General features: G+C 51.3%; 1 protein-coding gene across 1 annotated transcript in view; it reads right to left on the bottom strand.

The window, feature by feature from the left end:
- Nucleotides 1–19,253, bottom strand: part of LOC135571033 (serine/threonine-protein phosphatase with EF-hands 2-like) — a gene marked incomplete at its 3' end in the record, with an annotated part of 80,400 nt that overhangs the window by 30,930 nt on the left and 30,217 nt on the right. The window lies entirely within an intron of this gene.

A 19,253-nucleotide genomic window follows, 5' to 3' on the forward strand; every position in this document is an offset into this window, starting at 1 on the left:
GTACAGGACCTACAGTACAGGACCTACTACCCAGGACCTACAGTACAGGACCTACTACCCAGGACCTACAGTACAGGACCTACTACCCAAGACCTACCGTACAGGACCTATAGTACAGGACCTACTACCCAGGACCTATAGTACAGGACCTACAGTACAGGACCTACAGTACAGGACCTACAGTACAGGACCTACTACCCAGGACCTACCGTACAGGACCTACCGTACAGGACCTACAGTACAGGACCTACAGTACAGGACCTACAGTACAGGACCTACCGTACAGGACCTACAGTACAGGACCTACTACCCAGGACCTACAGTACAGGACCTACTACCCAGGACCTACAGTACAGGACCTACCCCACAGGACCTACAGTACAGGACCTACAGTACAGGACCTACAGTACAGGACCTACTACCCAGGACCTACCGTACAGGACCTACAGTACAGGACCTACTACCCAGGACTTACAGTACAGGACCTACAGTACAGGACCTACAGTACAGGACCTACCGTACAGGACCTACAGTACAGGACGTACCGTACAGGACCTACAGTACAGGACCTACTACCCAGGACCTAAAGTACAGGACCTACAGTACAGGACCTACTTTTACAGGACCTACAGTACAGGACCTACAGTACAGGACCTACAGTACAGGACCTACCGTACAGGACCTACAGTACAGGACCTACCGTACAGGACCTACAGTACAGGACCTACCGTACAGGACCTACAGTACAGGACCTAAAGTACAGGACGTGCAATACAGGACCTACTTTTACAGGACCTACCGTACAGGACCTACAGTACAGGACCTACCGTACAGGACCTACAGTACAGGACCTACCGTACAGGACCTACAGTACAGGACCTATCGTACAGGACCTACAGTACAGGACCTGCAGTACAGGACGTACCGTACAGGACCTACAGTACAGGACCTACTACCCAGGACCTAAAGTACAGGACCTACAGTACAGGACCTACTTTTACAGGACCTACAGTACAGGACCTACAGTACAGGACCTACAGTACAGGACCTACCGTACAGGACCTACAGTACAGGACCTACCGTACAGGACCTACAGTACAGGACCTACCGTACAGGACCTACAGTACAGGACCTAAAGTACAGGACCTGCAGTACAGGACCTACTTTTACAGGACCTACCGTACAGGACCTACAGTACAGGACCTACCGTACAGGACCTACAGTACAGGACCTACCGTACAGGACCTACAGTACAGGACCTATCGTACAGGACCTACAGTACAGGACCTGCAGTACAGGACCTACCGTACAGGACCTACCGTACAGGACCTACAGTACAGGACCTATCGTACATGACCTACAGTACAGGACCTACTACCCAGGACCTACAGTACAGGACCTACTACCCAGGACCTACAGTACAGGACCTACTACCCAGGACCTACAGTACAGGACCTACTACCCAGGACCTACTGTACAGGACCTACAGTACAGTACCTACAGTACAGGACCTACCGTACAGGACCTACTACCCAGGACCTACTACCCAGGACCTACTACTCAGGACCTACTACCCAGGACCTACAGTACAGGACCTACAGTACAGGACCTACTACCCAGGACCTACAGTACAGGACCTACTACCCAGGACCTACCGTACAGGACCTAACGTACAGGACCTACAGTACAGGACCTACAGTACAGGACCTACTACCCAGGACCTACCGTACAGGACCTACCGTACAGGACCTACAGTACAGGACCTACAGTACAGGACCTACTACCCAGGACCTACAGTACAGGACCTAAAGTACAGGACCTACAGTACAGGACCTACTTTTACAGGACCTACAGTACAGGACCTACAGTACAAGACCTACAGTACAGGACCTACCGTACAGGACCTACAGTACAGGACCTACCGTACAGGACCTACAGTACAGGACCTACCGTACAGGACCTACTACCCAGGACCTACTACCCAGGACCTAAAGTACAGGACCTGCAGTACAGGACCTACCGTACAGGACCTACCGTACAGGACCTACAGTACAGGACCTATCGTACATGACCTACAGTACAGGACCTACTACCCAGGACCTACCGTACAGGACCTACAGTACAGGACCTACTACCCAGGACCTACAGTACAGGACCTACAGTACAGGACGTACAGTACAGGACCTACAGTACAGGACCTACCGTACAGGACCTACAGTACAGGACCTACCGTACAGGACCTACAGTACAGGACCTACCGTACAGGACCTACAGTACAGGACCTACTACCCAGGACCTACAGTACAGGACCTACCGTACAGGACCTAACGTACAGGACCTACAGTACAGGACCTACAGTACAGGACCTACTACCCAGGACCTACCGTACAGGACCTACCGTACAGGACCTACAGTACAGGACCTACAGTACAGGACCTACTACCCAGGAACTACAGTACAGGACCTACTTTTACAGGACCTACAGTACAGGACCTACAGTACAGGACCTACCGTACAGGACCTACAGTACAGGACCTACCGTACAGGACCTACAGTACAGGACCTACCGTACAGGACCTACAGTACAGGACCTACTACCCAGGACCTAAAGTACAGGACCTGCAGTACAGGACCTACCGTACAGGACCTACAGTACAGGACCTATCGTACATGACCTACAGTACAGGACCTACTACCCAGGACCTACCGTACAGGACCTACAGTACAGGACCTACTACCCAGGACCTACAGTACAGGACCTACAGTACAGGACCTACTACCCAGGACCTACAGTACAGGACCTACAGTACAGGACCTACAGTACAGGACCTACCGTACAGGACCTACAGTACAGGACCTACTACCCAGGACCTACAGTACAGGACCTACTACCCAGGACCTACCGTACAGGACCTACAGTACAGGACCTACTACCCAGGACCTACCGTACAGGACCTACAGTACAGGACCTACTACCCAGGACCTACTACCCAGGACCTACAGTTCAGGACCTACTACCCAGGACCTACCGTACAGGACCTACAGTACAGGACCTACAGTACAGGACCTACTACCCAAGACCTACCGTACAGGACCTAGAGTACAGGACCTACTACCCAAGACCTACCGTACAGGACCTACAGTACAGGACCTACAGTATATAACCTACAGTATAGGACCTACAGTACAGGACCTACAGTACAGGACCTACTACCCAAGACCTACCGTACAGGACCTACAGTACAGGACCTACAGTATATAACCTACAGTATAGGACCTACAGTACAGGACCTACAGTACAGGACCTACAGTATATAACCTACAGTATAGGACCTACAGTGCAGGACCTACTACAAAAAGACCTACCGTACAGGACCTATAGTACAGGACCTACTACCCAGGACCTATAGTACAGGACCTACAGTATATAACCTACAGTACAGGACCTACTACCCAGGACCTACAGTACAGGACCTACAGTACAGGACCTACAGTACAGGACCTACTACCCAGGACCTACCGTACAGGACCTACAGTACAGGACCTACCGTACAGGACCTACAGTACAGGACCTACAGTACAGGACGTACCGTACAGGACCTACAGTACAGGACCTACTACCCAGGACCTAAAGTACAGGACCTACAGTACAGGACCTACTTTTACAGGACCTACAGTACAGGACCTACAGTACAGGACCTACAGTACAGGACCTACCGTACAGGACCTACAGTACAGGACCTACCGTACAGGACCTACAGTACAGGACCTACCGTACAGGACCTACAGTACAAGACCTAAAGTACAGGACCTGCAGTACAGGACCTACTTTTACAGGACCTCCCGTACAGGACCTACAGTACAGGACCTACCGTACAGGACCTACTACCCAGGACCTACCGTACAGGACCTACAGTACAGGACCTACTACCCAGGACCTACAGTACAGGACCTACAGTACAGGACCTACTACCCAGGACCTACAGTACAGGACCTACAGTACAGGACCTACCGTACAGGACCTACAGTACAGGACCTACCGTACAGGACCTACAGTACAGGACCTACCGTACAGGACCTACAGTACAGGACCTACTACCCAGGACCTACAGTACAGGACCTACCGTACAGGACCTAACGTACAGGACCTACAGTACAGGACCTACAGTACAGGACCTACTACCCAGGACCTACCGTACAGGACCTACCGTACAGGACCTACAGTACAGGACCTACTACCCAGGAACTACAGTACAGGACCTAAAGTACAGGACCTACAGTACAGGACCTACTTTTACAGGACCTACAGTACAGGACCTACAGTACAGGACCTACCGTACAGGACCTACAGTACAGGACCTACCGTACAGGACCTACAGTACAGGACCTACCGTACAGGACCTACAGTACAGGACCTACTACCCAGGACCTAAAGTACAGGACCTGCAGTACAGGACCTACCGTACAGGACCTACCGTACAGGACCTACAGTACAGGACCTATCGTACATGACCTACAGTACAGGACCTACTACCCAGGACCTACCGTACAGGACCTACAGTACAGGACCTACTACCCAGGACCTACAGTACAGGACCTACAGTACAGGACCTACTACCCAGGACCTACAGTACAGGACCTACAGTACAGGACCTACAGTACAGGACCTACCGTACAGGACCTACAGTACAGGACCTACTACCCAGGACCTACAGTACAGGACCTACTACCCAGGACCTACCGTACAGGACCTACAGTACAGGACCTACTACCCAGGACCTACCGTACAGGACCTACAGTACAGGACCTACTACCCAGGACCTACTACCCAGGACCTACAGTTCAGGACCTACTACCCAGGACCTACCGTACAGGACCTACAGTACAGGACCTACAGTACAGGACCTACAGTACAGGACATACAGTACAGGACCTACTACCCAAGACCTACCGTACAGGACCTAGAGTACAGGACCTACTACCCAAGACCTACCGTACAGGACCTACAGTACAGGACCTACAGTATCTAACCTACAGTATAGGACCTACAGTACAGGACCTACAGTACAGGACCTACTACCCAAGACCTACCGTACAGGACCTACAGTACAGGACCTACAGTATATAACCTACAGTATAGGACCTACAGTACAGGACCTACAGTACAGGACCTACAGTATATAACCTACAGTATAGGACCTACAGTGCAGGACCTACTACCCAAGACCTACCGTACAGGACCTATAGTACAGGACCTACTACCCAGGACCTATAGTACAGGACCTACAGTATATAACCTACAGTACAGGACCTACTACCCAGGACCTACAGTACAGGACCTACAGTACAGGACCTACTACCCAGGACCTACCGTACAGGACCTACAGTACAGGACCTACCGTACAGGACCTACAGTACAGGACCTACAGTACAGGACGTACCGTACAGGACCTACAGTACAGGACCTACTACCCAGGACCTAAAGTACAGGACCTACAGTACAGGACCTACTTTTACAGGACCTACAGTACAGGACCTACAGTACAGGACCTACAGTACAGGACCTACCGTACAGGACCTACAGTACAGGACCTACCGTACAGGACCTACAGTACAGGACCTACCGTACAGGACCTACAGTACAGGACCTAAAGTACAGGACCTGCAGTACAGGACCTACTTTTACAGGACCTACAGTACAGGACCTAGGACCTACCGTACAGGACCTACAGTACAGGACCTACCGTACAGGACCTACAGTACAGGACCTATCGTACAGGACCTACAGTACAGGACCTACAGTACAGGACCTACTACCCAGGACCTACTACCCAGGACCTACAGTACAGGACCTACTACCCAGGACCTACAGTACAGGCCCTACTACCCAGGACCTACTGTACAGGACCTACAGTACAGTACCTACAGTACAGGACCTACCGTACAGGACCTACCGTACAGGACCTACTACCCAGGACCTACTACCCAGGACCTACTACCCAGGACCTACAGTACAGGACCTACAGTACAGGACCTACTACCCAGGACCTACAGTACAGGACCTACAGTACAGGACCTACTACCCAGGACCTACCGTACAGGACCTACCGTACAGGACCTAACGTACAGGACCTACAGTACAGGACCTACAGTACAGGACCTACTACCCAGGACCTACCGTACAGGACCTACCGTACAGGACCTACAGTACAGGACCTACAGTACAGGACCTACTACCCAGGACCTACAGTACAGGACCTAAAGTACAGGACCTACAGTACAGGACCTACTTTTACAGGACCTACAGTACAGGACCTACAGTACAGGACCTACCGTACCCAGACCTACCGTACAGGACCTACAGACAGGACCTACAGTACAGGACCTACCGTACAGGACCTACAGTACAGGACCTACCGTACAGGACCTACAGTACAGGAACTACTACCCAGGACCTAAAGTACAGGACCTGCAGTACAGGACCTACCGTACAGGACCTACCGTACAGGACCTACAGTACAGGACCTATTGTACATGACCTACAGTACAGGACCTACTACCCAGGACCTACCGTACAGGACCTACAGTACAGGACCTACAGTACAGGACGTACAGTACAGGACCTACAGTACAGGACCTACCGTACAGGACCTACCGTACAGGACCTACCGTACAGGACCTACAGTACAGGACCTACCGTACAGGACCTACAGTACAGGACCTACTACCCAGGACCTACAGTACAGGACCTACCGTACAGGACCTAACGTACAGGACCTACAGTACAGGACCTACAGTACAGGACCTACTACCCAGGACCTACCGTACAGGACCTACCGTACAGGACCTACAGTACAGGACCTACAGTACAGGACCTACTACCCAGGACCTACTACCCAGGACCTACAGTACAGGACCTACTACCCAGGACCTACCGTACAGGACCTACAGTACAGGACCTACTACCCAGGACCTACCGTACAGGACCTACAGTACAGGACCTACTACCCAGGACCTACTACCCAGGACCTACAGTTCAGGACCTACTTTTACAGGACCTACAGTACAGGACCTACAGTACAGGACCTACCGTACAGGACCTACAGTACAGGACCTACCGTACAGGACCTACAGTACAGGACCTACCGTACAGGACCTACAGTACAGGACCTACTACCCAGGACCTAAAGTACAGGACCTGCAGTACAGGACCTACCGTACAGGACCTACCGTACAGGACCTACAGTACAGGACCTATCGTACATGACCTACAGTACAGGACCTACTACCCAGGACCTACCGTACAGGACCTACAGTACAGGACCTACTACCCAGGACCTACAGTACAGGACCTACAGTACAGGACCTACTACCCAGGACCTACAGTACAGGACCTACAGTACAGGACCTACAGTACAGGACCTACCGTACAGGACCTACAGTACAGGACCTAAAGTACAGGACCTGCAGTACAGGACCTACTTTTACAGGACCTACCGTACAGGACCTACAGTACAGGACCTACCGTACAGGACCTACAGTACAGGACCTACAGTACAGGACCTACAGTACAGGACCTACAGTACAGGACCTACAGTACAGGACCTACAGTACAGGACCTACTACCCAGGACCTACTACCCAGGACCTACAGTACAGGACCTACTACCCAGGACCTACAGTACAGGCCCTACTACCCAGGACCTACTGTACAGGACCTACAGTACAGTACCTACAGTACAGGACCTACCGTACAGGACCTACCGTACAGGACCTACTACCCAGGACCTACTACCCAGGACCTACTACCCAGGACCTACAGTACAGGACCTACAGTACAGGACCTACTACCCAGGACCTACAGTACAGGACCTACAGTACAGGACCTACCGTACAGGACCTACCGTACAGGACCTACCGTACAGGACCTACAGTACAGGACCTACAGTACAGGACCTACTACCCAGGACCTACCGTACAGGACCTACCGTACAGGACCTACAGTACAGGACCTACAGTACAGGACCTACTACCCAGGACCTACAGTACAGGACCTAAAGTACAGGACCTACAGTACAGGACCTACTTTTACAGGACCTACAGTACAGGACCTACAGTACAGGACCTACCGTACAGGACCTACCGTACAGGACCTACAGTACAGGACCTACCGTACAGGACCTACAGTACAGGACCTACCGTACAGGACCTACAGTACAGGAACTACTACCCAGGACCTAAAGTACAGGACCTGCAGTACAGGACCTACCGTACAGGACCTACCGTACAGGACCTACAGTACAGGACCTATTGTACATGACCTACAGTACAGGACCTACTACCCAGGACCTACCGTACAGGACCTACAGTACAGGACCTACAGTACAGGACGTACAGTACAGGACCTACAGTACAGGACCTACCGTACAGGACCTACCGTACAGGACCTACCGTACAGGACCTACAGTACAGGACCTACCGTACAGGACCTACAGTACAGGACCTACTACCCAGGACCTACAGTACAGGACCTACCGTACAGGACCTAACGTACAGGACCTACAGTACAGGACCTACAGTACAGGACCTACTACCCAGGACCTACCGTACAGGACCTACCGTACAGGACCTACAGTACAGGACCTACAGTACAGGACCTACTACCCAGGACCTACTACCCAGGACCTACAGTACAGGACCTACTACCCAGGATCTACCGTACAGGACCTACAGTACAGGACCTACTACCCAGGACCTACCGTACAGGACCTACAGTACAGGACCTACTACCCAGGACCTACTACCCAGGACCTACAGTTCAGGACCTACTTTTACAGGACCTACAGTACAGGACCTACAGTACAGGACCTACCGTACAGGACCTACAGTACAGGACCTACCGTACAGGACCTACAGTACAGGACCTACCGTACAGGACCTACAGTACAGGACCTACTACCCAGGACCTAAAGTACAGGACCTGCAGTACAGGACCTACCGTACAGGACCTACCGTACAGGACCTACAGTACAGGACCTATCGTACATGACCTACAGTACAGGACCTACTACCCAGGACCTACCGTACAGGACCTACAGTACAGGACCTACTACCCAGGACCTACAGTACAGGACCTACAGTACAGGACCTACTACCCAGGACCTACAGTACAGGACCTACAGTACAGGACCTACAGTACAGGACCTACAGTACAGGACCTACCGTACAGGACCTACAGTACAGGACCTACTACCCAGGACCTACAGTACAGGACCTACTACCCAGGACCTACCGTACAGGACCTACAGTACAGGACCTACTACCCAGGACCTACCGTACAGGACCTACAGTACAGGACCTACTACCCAGGACCTACTACCCAGGACCTACAGTTCAGGACCTACTACCCAGGACCTACCGTACAGGACCTACAGTACAGGACCTACAGTACAGGACCTACTACCCAAGACCTACCGTACAGGACCTAGAGTACAGGACCTACTACCCAAGACCTACCGTACAGGACCTACAGTACAGGACCTACAGTATATAACCTACAGTATAGGACCTACATTACAGGACCTACAGTACAGGACCTACTACCCAAGACCTACCGTACAGGACCTACAGTACAGGACCTACAGTATATAACCTACAGTATAGGACCTACAGTACAGGACCTACAGTACAGGACCTACAGTATATAACCTACAGTATAGGACCTACAGTACAGGACCTACTACCCAGGACCTATAGTACAGGACCTACAGTATATAACCTACAGTACAGGACCTACTACCCAGGACCTACAGTACAGGACCTACAGTACAGGACCTACAGTACAGGACCTACTACCCAGGACCTACCGTACAGGACCTACAGTACAGGACCTACAGTACAGGACGTACCGTACAGGACCTACAGTACAGGACCTACTACCCAGGACCTAAAGTACAGGACCTACAGTACAGGACCTACTTTTACAGGACCTACAGTACAGGACCTACAGTACAGGACCTACCGTACAGGACCTACCGTACAGGACCTACCGTACAGGACCTACAGTACAGGACCTACCGTACAGGACCTACAGTACAGGACCTAAAGTACAGGACCTGCAGTACAGGACCTACTTTTACAGGACCTACCGTACAGGACCTACAGTACAGGACCTACCGTACAGGACCTACAGTACAGGACCTACCGTACAGGACCTACAGTACAGGACCTATCGTACAGGACCTACAGTACAGGACCTACAGTACAGGACCTACTACCCAGGACCTACTACCCAGGACCTACAGTACAGGACCTACTACCCAGGACCTACAGTACAGGACCTACTACCCAGGACCTACTGTACAGGACCTACAGTACAGTACCTACAGTACAGGACCTACCATACAGGACCTACCGTACAGGACCTACTACCCAGGACCTACTACCCAGGACCTACTACCCAGGACCTACAGTACAGGACCTACAGTACAGGACCTACTACCCAGGACCTACAGTACAGGACCTACAGTACAGGACCTACTACCCAGGACCTACAGTACAGGACCTACCGTACAGGACCTAACGTACAGGACCTACAGTACAGGACCTACAGTACAGGACCTACTACCCAGGACCTACCGTACAGGGTCTACCGTACAGGACCTACCGTACAGGACCTACAGTACAGGACCTACTACCCAGGACCTACAGTACAGGACCTAAAGTACAGGACCTACAGTACAGGACCTACTTTTACAGGACCTACAGTACAGGACCTACAGTACAGGACCTACAGTACAGGACCTACCGTACAGGACCTACCGTACAGGACCTACAGTACAGGACCTACCGTACAGGACCTACAGTACAGGACCTACCGTACAGGACCTACAGTACAGGAACTACTACCCAGGACCTAAAGTACAGGACCTGCAGTACAGGACCTACCGTACAGGACCTACCGTACAGGACCTACAGTACAGGACCTATCGTACATGACCTACAGTACAGGACCTACTACCCAGGACCTACCGTACAGGACCTACAGTACAGGACCTACAGTACAGGACGTACAGTACAGGACCTACAGTACAGGACCTACCGTACAGGACCTACCGTACAGGACCTACCGTACAGGACCTACAGTACAGGACCTACAGTACAGGACCTACTACCCAGGACCTACAGTACAGGACCTACAATACAGGACCTACCGTACAGGACCTAACGTACAGGACCTACAGTACAGGACCTACAGTACAGGACCTACTACCCAGGACCTACCGTACAGGACCTACCGTACAGGACCTACAGTACAGGACCTACAGTACAGGACCTACTACCCAGGACCTACTACCCAGGACCTACAGTACAGGACCTACTACCCAGGACCTACCGTACAGGACCTACAGTACAGGACCTACTACCCAGGACCTACCGTACAGGACCTACAGTACAGGACCTACTACCCAGGACCTACTACCCAGGACCTACAGTTCAGGACCTACTACCCAGGACCTACCGTACAGGACCTACAGTACAGGACCTACAGTACAGGACCTACTACCCAAGACCTACCGTACAGGACCTAGAGTACAGGACCTACTACCCAAGACCTACCGTACAGGACCTACAGTACAGGACCTACAGTATATAACCTACAGTATAGGACCTACAGTACAGGACCTACAGTACAGGACCTACTACCCAAGACCTACCGTACAGGACCTACAATACAGGACCTACAGTATATAACCTACAGTATATAACCTACAGTACAGGACCTACAGTACAGGACCTACTACCCAGGACCTACAGTACAGGACCTACAGTACAGGACCTACTACCCAGGACCTACCGTACAGGACCTACAGTATATAACCTACAGTACAGGACCTAGTTTTACAGGACCTACAGTACAGGACCTACTACCCAGGACCTACCGTACAGGACCTACAGTATATAACCTACAGTATAGGACCTACAGTACAGGACCTACAGTACAGGACCTACAGTATATAACCTACAGTACAGGGCCTACAGTACAGGACCTACAGTATATAACCTACAGTATAGGACCTACAGTACAGGACCTACAGTACAGGACCTACTACCCAGGACCTACCGTACAGGACCTACAGTACAGGACCTACAGTACAGGACCTACTACCCAGGACCTACCGTACAGGACCTACTACCCAGGACCTACTACCCAGGACCTACATTACAGGACCTACTACCCAGGACCTACTACCCAGGACCTACAGTACAGGACCTACTACCCAGGACCTACCGTACAGGACCTACTACCCAGGACCTATAGTACAGGACCTACAGTATATAACCTACAGTACAGAACCTACTACCCAGGAACCGCAGTACAGGACCTACAGTATAGGACCTACTACCCAGGACCTACAGTACAGGACCTACTACCCATGACCTACCGTACAGGACCTACAGTACAGGACCTACAGTACAGGACCTACTACCCAAGACCTACCATACAGGACCTATAGTACAGGACCTACTACCCAGGACCTATAGTACAGGACCTACAGTATATAACCTACAGTACAGGACCTACTACCCAGGACCTACCGTACAGGACCTACAGTACAGGACCTACAGTACAGGACCTACTACCCAGGACCTACAGTACAGGACCTACAGTACAGGACCTACAGTACAGGACCTACAGTGCAGGACCTACTACCCAGGACCTACAGTACAGGACCTACAGTACAGGACCTACAGTACAGGGCCTACAGTACAGAACCTACTACCCAGGACCTACAGTATAGGACCACTACCCAGGACCTACAGTACAGGACCTACCGTATAGGACCTACAGTACAGGACCTACAGTACAGGACCTACAGTACAGGACCTACAGTAATTGACCTACCGTACAGGACCTACAGTACAGGACCTACAGTACAGGACCTACAGTATATAACCTACAGTACAGGACCTACAGTACAGGACCTACAGTACAGGACCTACAGTACAGGACCTACTACCCAAGACCTACCATACAGGACCTATAGTACAGGACCTACTACCCAGGACCTATAGTACAGGACCTACAGTATATAACCTACAGTACAGGACCTACTACCCAGGACCTACCGTACAGGACCTACAGTACAGGACCTACAGTACAGGACCTACTACCCAGGACCTACAGTACAGGACCTACAGTACAGGACCTACAGTGCAGGACCTACTACCCAGGACCTACAGTACAGGACCTACAGTACAGGACCTACAGTACAGGACCTACAGTACAGAACCTACTACCCAGGACCTACAGTATAGGACCACTACCCAGGACCTACAGTACAGGACCTACCGTATAGGACCTACAGTACAGGACCTACAGTACAGGACCTACAGTAATTGACCTACCGTACAGGACCTACAGTACAGGACCTACAGTATATAACCTACAGTACAGGACCTACAGTACATGACCTACAGTACAGGACCTACAGTACAGGACCTACTACCCAGGACCTACAGTACAGGACCTACAGTACAGGACCTACTACCCAGGACCTACCGTACAGGACCTACAGTATATAACCTACAGTACAGGACCTACAGTACAGGACCTAGTTTTACAGGACCTACAGTACAGGACCTACTACCCAGGACCTACAGTATATAACCTACAGTACAGGACCTACAGTACAGGACCTACAGTATATAACCTACAGTACAGGACCTACAGTACAGGACCTACAGTACAGGACCTACAGTATAGGACCTACAGTACAGGACCTACTTTTACAGGACCTACAGTACAGGACCTACAGTACAGGACCTACAGTACAGGACCTACCGTACAGGACCTACAGTACAGGACCTACCGTACAGGACCTACCGTACAGGACCTACAGTACAGGACCTAAAGTACAGGACCTGCAGTACAGGACCTACTTTTACAGGACCTACCGTACAGGACCTACAGTACAGGACCTACCGTACAGGACCTACAGTACAGGACCTACCGTACAGGACCTACAGTACAGGACCTACCGTACAGGACCTACAGTACAGGACCTACAGTACAGGACCTACTACCCAGGACCTACAGTACAGGACCTACAGTACAGTACCTACAGTACAGGACCTACCGTACAGGACCTACTACCCAGGACCTACTACCCAGGACCTACTACCCAGGACCTACAGTACAGGACCTACAGTACAGGACCTACTACCCAGGACCTACAGTACAGGACCTACAGTACAGGACCTACTACCCAGGACCTACAGTACAGGACCTACCGTACAGGACCTAACGTACAGGACCTACAGTACAGGACCTACAGTACAGGACCTACTACCCAGGACCTACCGTACAGGACCTACCGTACAGGACCTACAGTACAGGACCTACAGTACAAGACCTACTACCCAGGACCTACAGTACAGGACCTAAAGTACAGGACCTACAGTACAGGACCTACTTTTACAGGACCTACAGTACAGGACCTACAGTACAGGACCTACCGTACAGGACCTACCGTACAGGACCTACAGTACAGGACCTACCGTACAGGACCTACAGTACAGGACCTACTACCCAGGACCTAAAGTACAGGACCTGCAGTACAGGACCTACCGTACAGGACCTACCGTACAGGACCTACAGTACAGGACCTATCGTACATGACCTACAGTACAGGACCTACTACCCAGGACCTACCGTACAGGACCTACAGTACAGGACCTACAGTACAGGACGTACAGTACAGGACCTACAGTACAGGACCTACCGTACAGGACCTACCGTACAGGACCTACAGTACAGGACCTACCGTACAGGACCTACAGTACAGGACCTACTACCCAGGACCTACAGTACAGGACCTACCGTACAGGACCTAACGTACAGGACCTACAGTACAGGACCTACTACCCAGGACCTACCGTACAGGACCTACCGTACAGGACCTACAGTACAGGACCTACAGTACAGGACCTACTACCCAGGACCTACTACCCAGGACCTACAGTACAGGACCTACTACCCAGGACCTACCGTACAGGACCTACAGTACAGGACCTACTACCCAGGACCTACCGTACAGGACCTACAGTACAGGACCTACTACCCAGGACCTACTACCCAGGACCTACAGTTCAGGACCTACTACCCAGGACCTACCGTACAGGACCTACAGTACAGGACCTACAGTACAGGACCTACTACCCAAGACCTACCGTACAGGACCTAGAGTACAGGACCTACTACCCAAGACCTACCGTACAGGACCTACAGTACAGGACCTACAGTATATAACCTACAGTATAGGACCTACAGTACAGGACCTACAGTACAGGACCTACTACCCAAGACCTACCGTACAGGACCTACAGTACAGGACATACAGTATATAACCTACAGTATATAACCTACAGTACAGGACCTACAGTACAGGACCTACAGTACAGGACCTACAGTACAGGACCTACTACCCAGGACCTACAGTACAGGACCTACAGTACAGGACCTACTACCCAGGACCTACCGTACAGGACCTACAGTATATAACCTACAGTACAGGACCTACAGTACAGGACCTAGTTTTACAGGACCTACAGTACAGGACCTACTACCCAGGACCTACCGTACAGGACCTACAGTATACAACCTACAGTATAGGACCTACAGTACAGGACCTACAGTACAGGACCTACAGTATATAACCTACAGTACAGGGCCTACAGTACAGGACCTACAGTATATAACCTACAGTACAGGACCTACAGTACAGGACCTACTACCCAGGACCTACCGTACAGGACCTACAGTACAGGACCTACAGTACAGGACCTACTACCCAGGACCTACCGTACAGGACCTACTACCCAGGACCTACAGTACAGGACCTACTACTCAGGACCTACTACCCAGGACCTACAGTACAGGACCTACTACCCAGGACCTACCGTACAGGACCTACAGTATATAACCTACAGTACAGAACCTACTACCCAGGAACCGCAGTACAGGACCTACAGTATAGGACCTACTACCCAGGACCTACCGTACAGGACCTACAGTACAGGACCTACTACCCATGACCTACCGTACAGGACCTACAGTACAGGACCTACAGTACAGGACCTACTACCCAAGACCTACCATACAGGACCTATAGTACAGGACCTACTACCCAGGACCTATAGTACAGGACCTACAGTATATAACCTACAGTACAGGACCTACTACCCAGGACCTACCGTACAGGACCTACAGTACAGGACCTACAGTACAGGACCTACTACCCAGGACCTACAGTACAGGACCTACAGTACAGGACCTACAGTGCAGGACCTACTACCCAGGACCTACAGTACAGGACCTACAGTACAGGACCTACAGTACAGGACCTACAGTACAGAACCTACTACCCAGGACCTACAGTATAGGACCACTACCCAGGACCTACAGTACAGGACCTACCGTATAGGACCTACAGTACAGGACCTACAGTACAGGACCTACAGTACAGGACCTACAGTAATTGACCTACCGTACAGGACCTACAGTACAGGACCTACAGTACAGGACCTACAGTACAGGACCTACTACCCAAGACCTACCATACAGGACCTATAGTACAGGACCTACTACCCAGGACCTATAGTACAGGACCTACAGTATATAACCTACAGTACAGGACCTACTACCCAGGACCTACCGTACAGGACCTACAGTACAGGACCTACAGTACAGGACCTACTACCCAGGACCTACAGTACAGGACCTACAGTACAGGACCTACAGTACAGGACCTACAGTGCAGGACCTACTACCCAGGACCTACAGTACAGGACCTACAGTACAGGACCTACAGTACAGGACCTACAGTACAGAACCTACTACCCAGGACCTACAGTATAGGACCACTACCCAGGACCTACAGTACAGGACCTACCGTATAGGACCTACAGTACAGGACCTACTACCCAGGACCTACCGTACAGGACCTACCGTACAGGACCTACTACCCATGACCTACCGTACAGGACCTACAGTACAGGACCTACAGTACAGGACCTACTACCCAAGACCTACCATACAGGACCTATAGTACAGGACCTACTACCCAGGACCTATAGTACAGGACCTACAGTATATAACCTACAGTACAGGACCTACTACCCAGGACCTACCGTACAGGACCTACAGTACAGGACCTACAGTACAGGACCTACTACCCAGGACCTACAGTACAGGACCTACAGTACAGGACCTACAGTACAGGACCTACTACCCAGGACCTACAGTACAGGACCTACAGTACAGGACCTACAGTACAGGACCTACTACCCAGGACCTACAGTATAGGACCACTACCCAGGACCTACAGTACAGGACCTACCGTATAGGACCTACAGTACAGGACCTACAGTACAGGACCTACAGTACAGGACCTACAGTAATTGACCTACCGTACAGGACCTACAGTACAGGACCTACAGTACAGGACCTACAGTACAGGACCTACTACCCAGGACCTACTGTACAGGACCTACAGTACAGGACCTACAGTACAGGACCTACAGTACAGGACCTACAGTACAGGACCTACAGTACAGAACCTACTACCCAGGACCTACAGTATAGGACCACTACCCAGGACCTACAGTACAGGACCTACCGTATAGGACCTACAGTACAGGACCTACAGTACAGGACCTACAGTACAGGACCTACAGTAATTGACCTACCGTACAGGACCTACAGTACAGGACCTACAGTACAGGACCTACAGTACAGGACCTACTACCCAAGACCTACCATACAGGACCTATAGTACAGGACCTACTACCCAGGACCTATAGTACAGGACCTACAGTATATAACCTACAGTACAGGACCTACTACCCAGGACCTACCGTACAGGACCTACAGTACAGGACCTACAGTACAGGACCTACTACCCAGGACCTACAGTACAGGACCTACAGTACAGGACCTACAGTACAGGACCTACAGTGCAGGACCTACTACCCAGGACCTACAGTACAGGACCTACAGTACAGGACCTACAGTACAGGACCTACAGTACAGAACCTACTACCCAGGACCTACAGTATAGGACCACTACCCAGGACCTACAGTACAGGACCTACCGTATAGGACCTACAGTACAGGACCTACAGTATAGGACCTACTACCCAGGACCTACCGTACAGGACCTACCGTACAGGACCTACTACCCATGACCTACCGTACAGGACCTACAGTACAGGACCTACAGTACAGGACCTACTACCCAAGACCTACCATACAGGACCTATAGTACAGGACCTACTACCCAGGACCTATAGTACAGGACCTACAGTATATAACCTACAGTACAGGACCTACTACCCTAGGGACCTACAGGACCTACTAGGACCTACAGTACAGGACCTACAGTACAGGACCTACTACCCAGGACCTACAGTACAGGACCTACAGTACAGGACCTACAGTACAGGACCTACTACCCAGGACCTACAGTATAGGACCACTACCCAGGACCTACAGTACAGGACCTACCGTATAGGACCTACAGTACAGGACCTACAGTACAGGACCTACAGTACAGGACCTACAGTAATTGACCTACCGTACAGGACCTACAGTACAGGACCTACAGTACAGGACCTACAGTACAGGACCTACTACCCAGGACCTACTGTACAGGACCTACAGTACAGGACCTACAGTACAGGACCTACAGTACAGGACCTACCGTACAGGACCTACAGTACAGGACCTACCGTACAGGACCTACAGTACAGGACCTACAGTACAGGACCTACTACCCAGGACCTACCGTACAGGACCTACAGTACAGGACCTACCGTACAGGACCTACAGTACAGGAACTACTACCCAGGACCTACCGTACAGGACCTACAGTACAGGACCTACAGTACAGGACTTACCGTACAGGACCTACAGTACAGGACCTACAGTACAGGACCTACTACCCAGGACCTACAGTACAGGACCTACAGTACAGGACCTACTACCCAGGACCTACAGTACAGGACCTACAGTACAGGACCTACCGTACAGGACCTACTACCCAGGACCTACTACCCAGGACCTACAGTACAGGACCTACTACCCAGGACCTAACGTACAGGACCTACAGTACAGGACCTACTACCCAGGACCTACTACCCAGGACCTACAGTACAGGACCTACAGTACAGGACCTACAGTACAGGACCTAC

Source organism: Oncorhynchus nerka, unplaced genomic scaffold (assembly GCF_034236695.1).
Source record: "Oncorhynchus nerka isolate Pitt River unplaced genomic scaffold, Oner_Uvic_2.0 unplaced_scaffold_836, whole genome shotgun sequence".
Lineage (NCBI taxonomy): Eukaryota > Metazoa > Chordata > Actinopteri > Salmoniformes > Salmonidae > Oncorhynchus > Oncorhynchus nerka.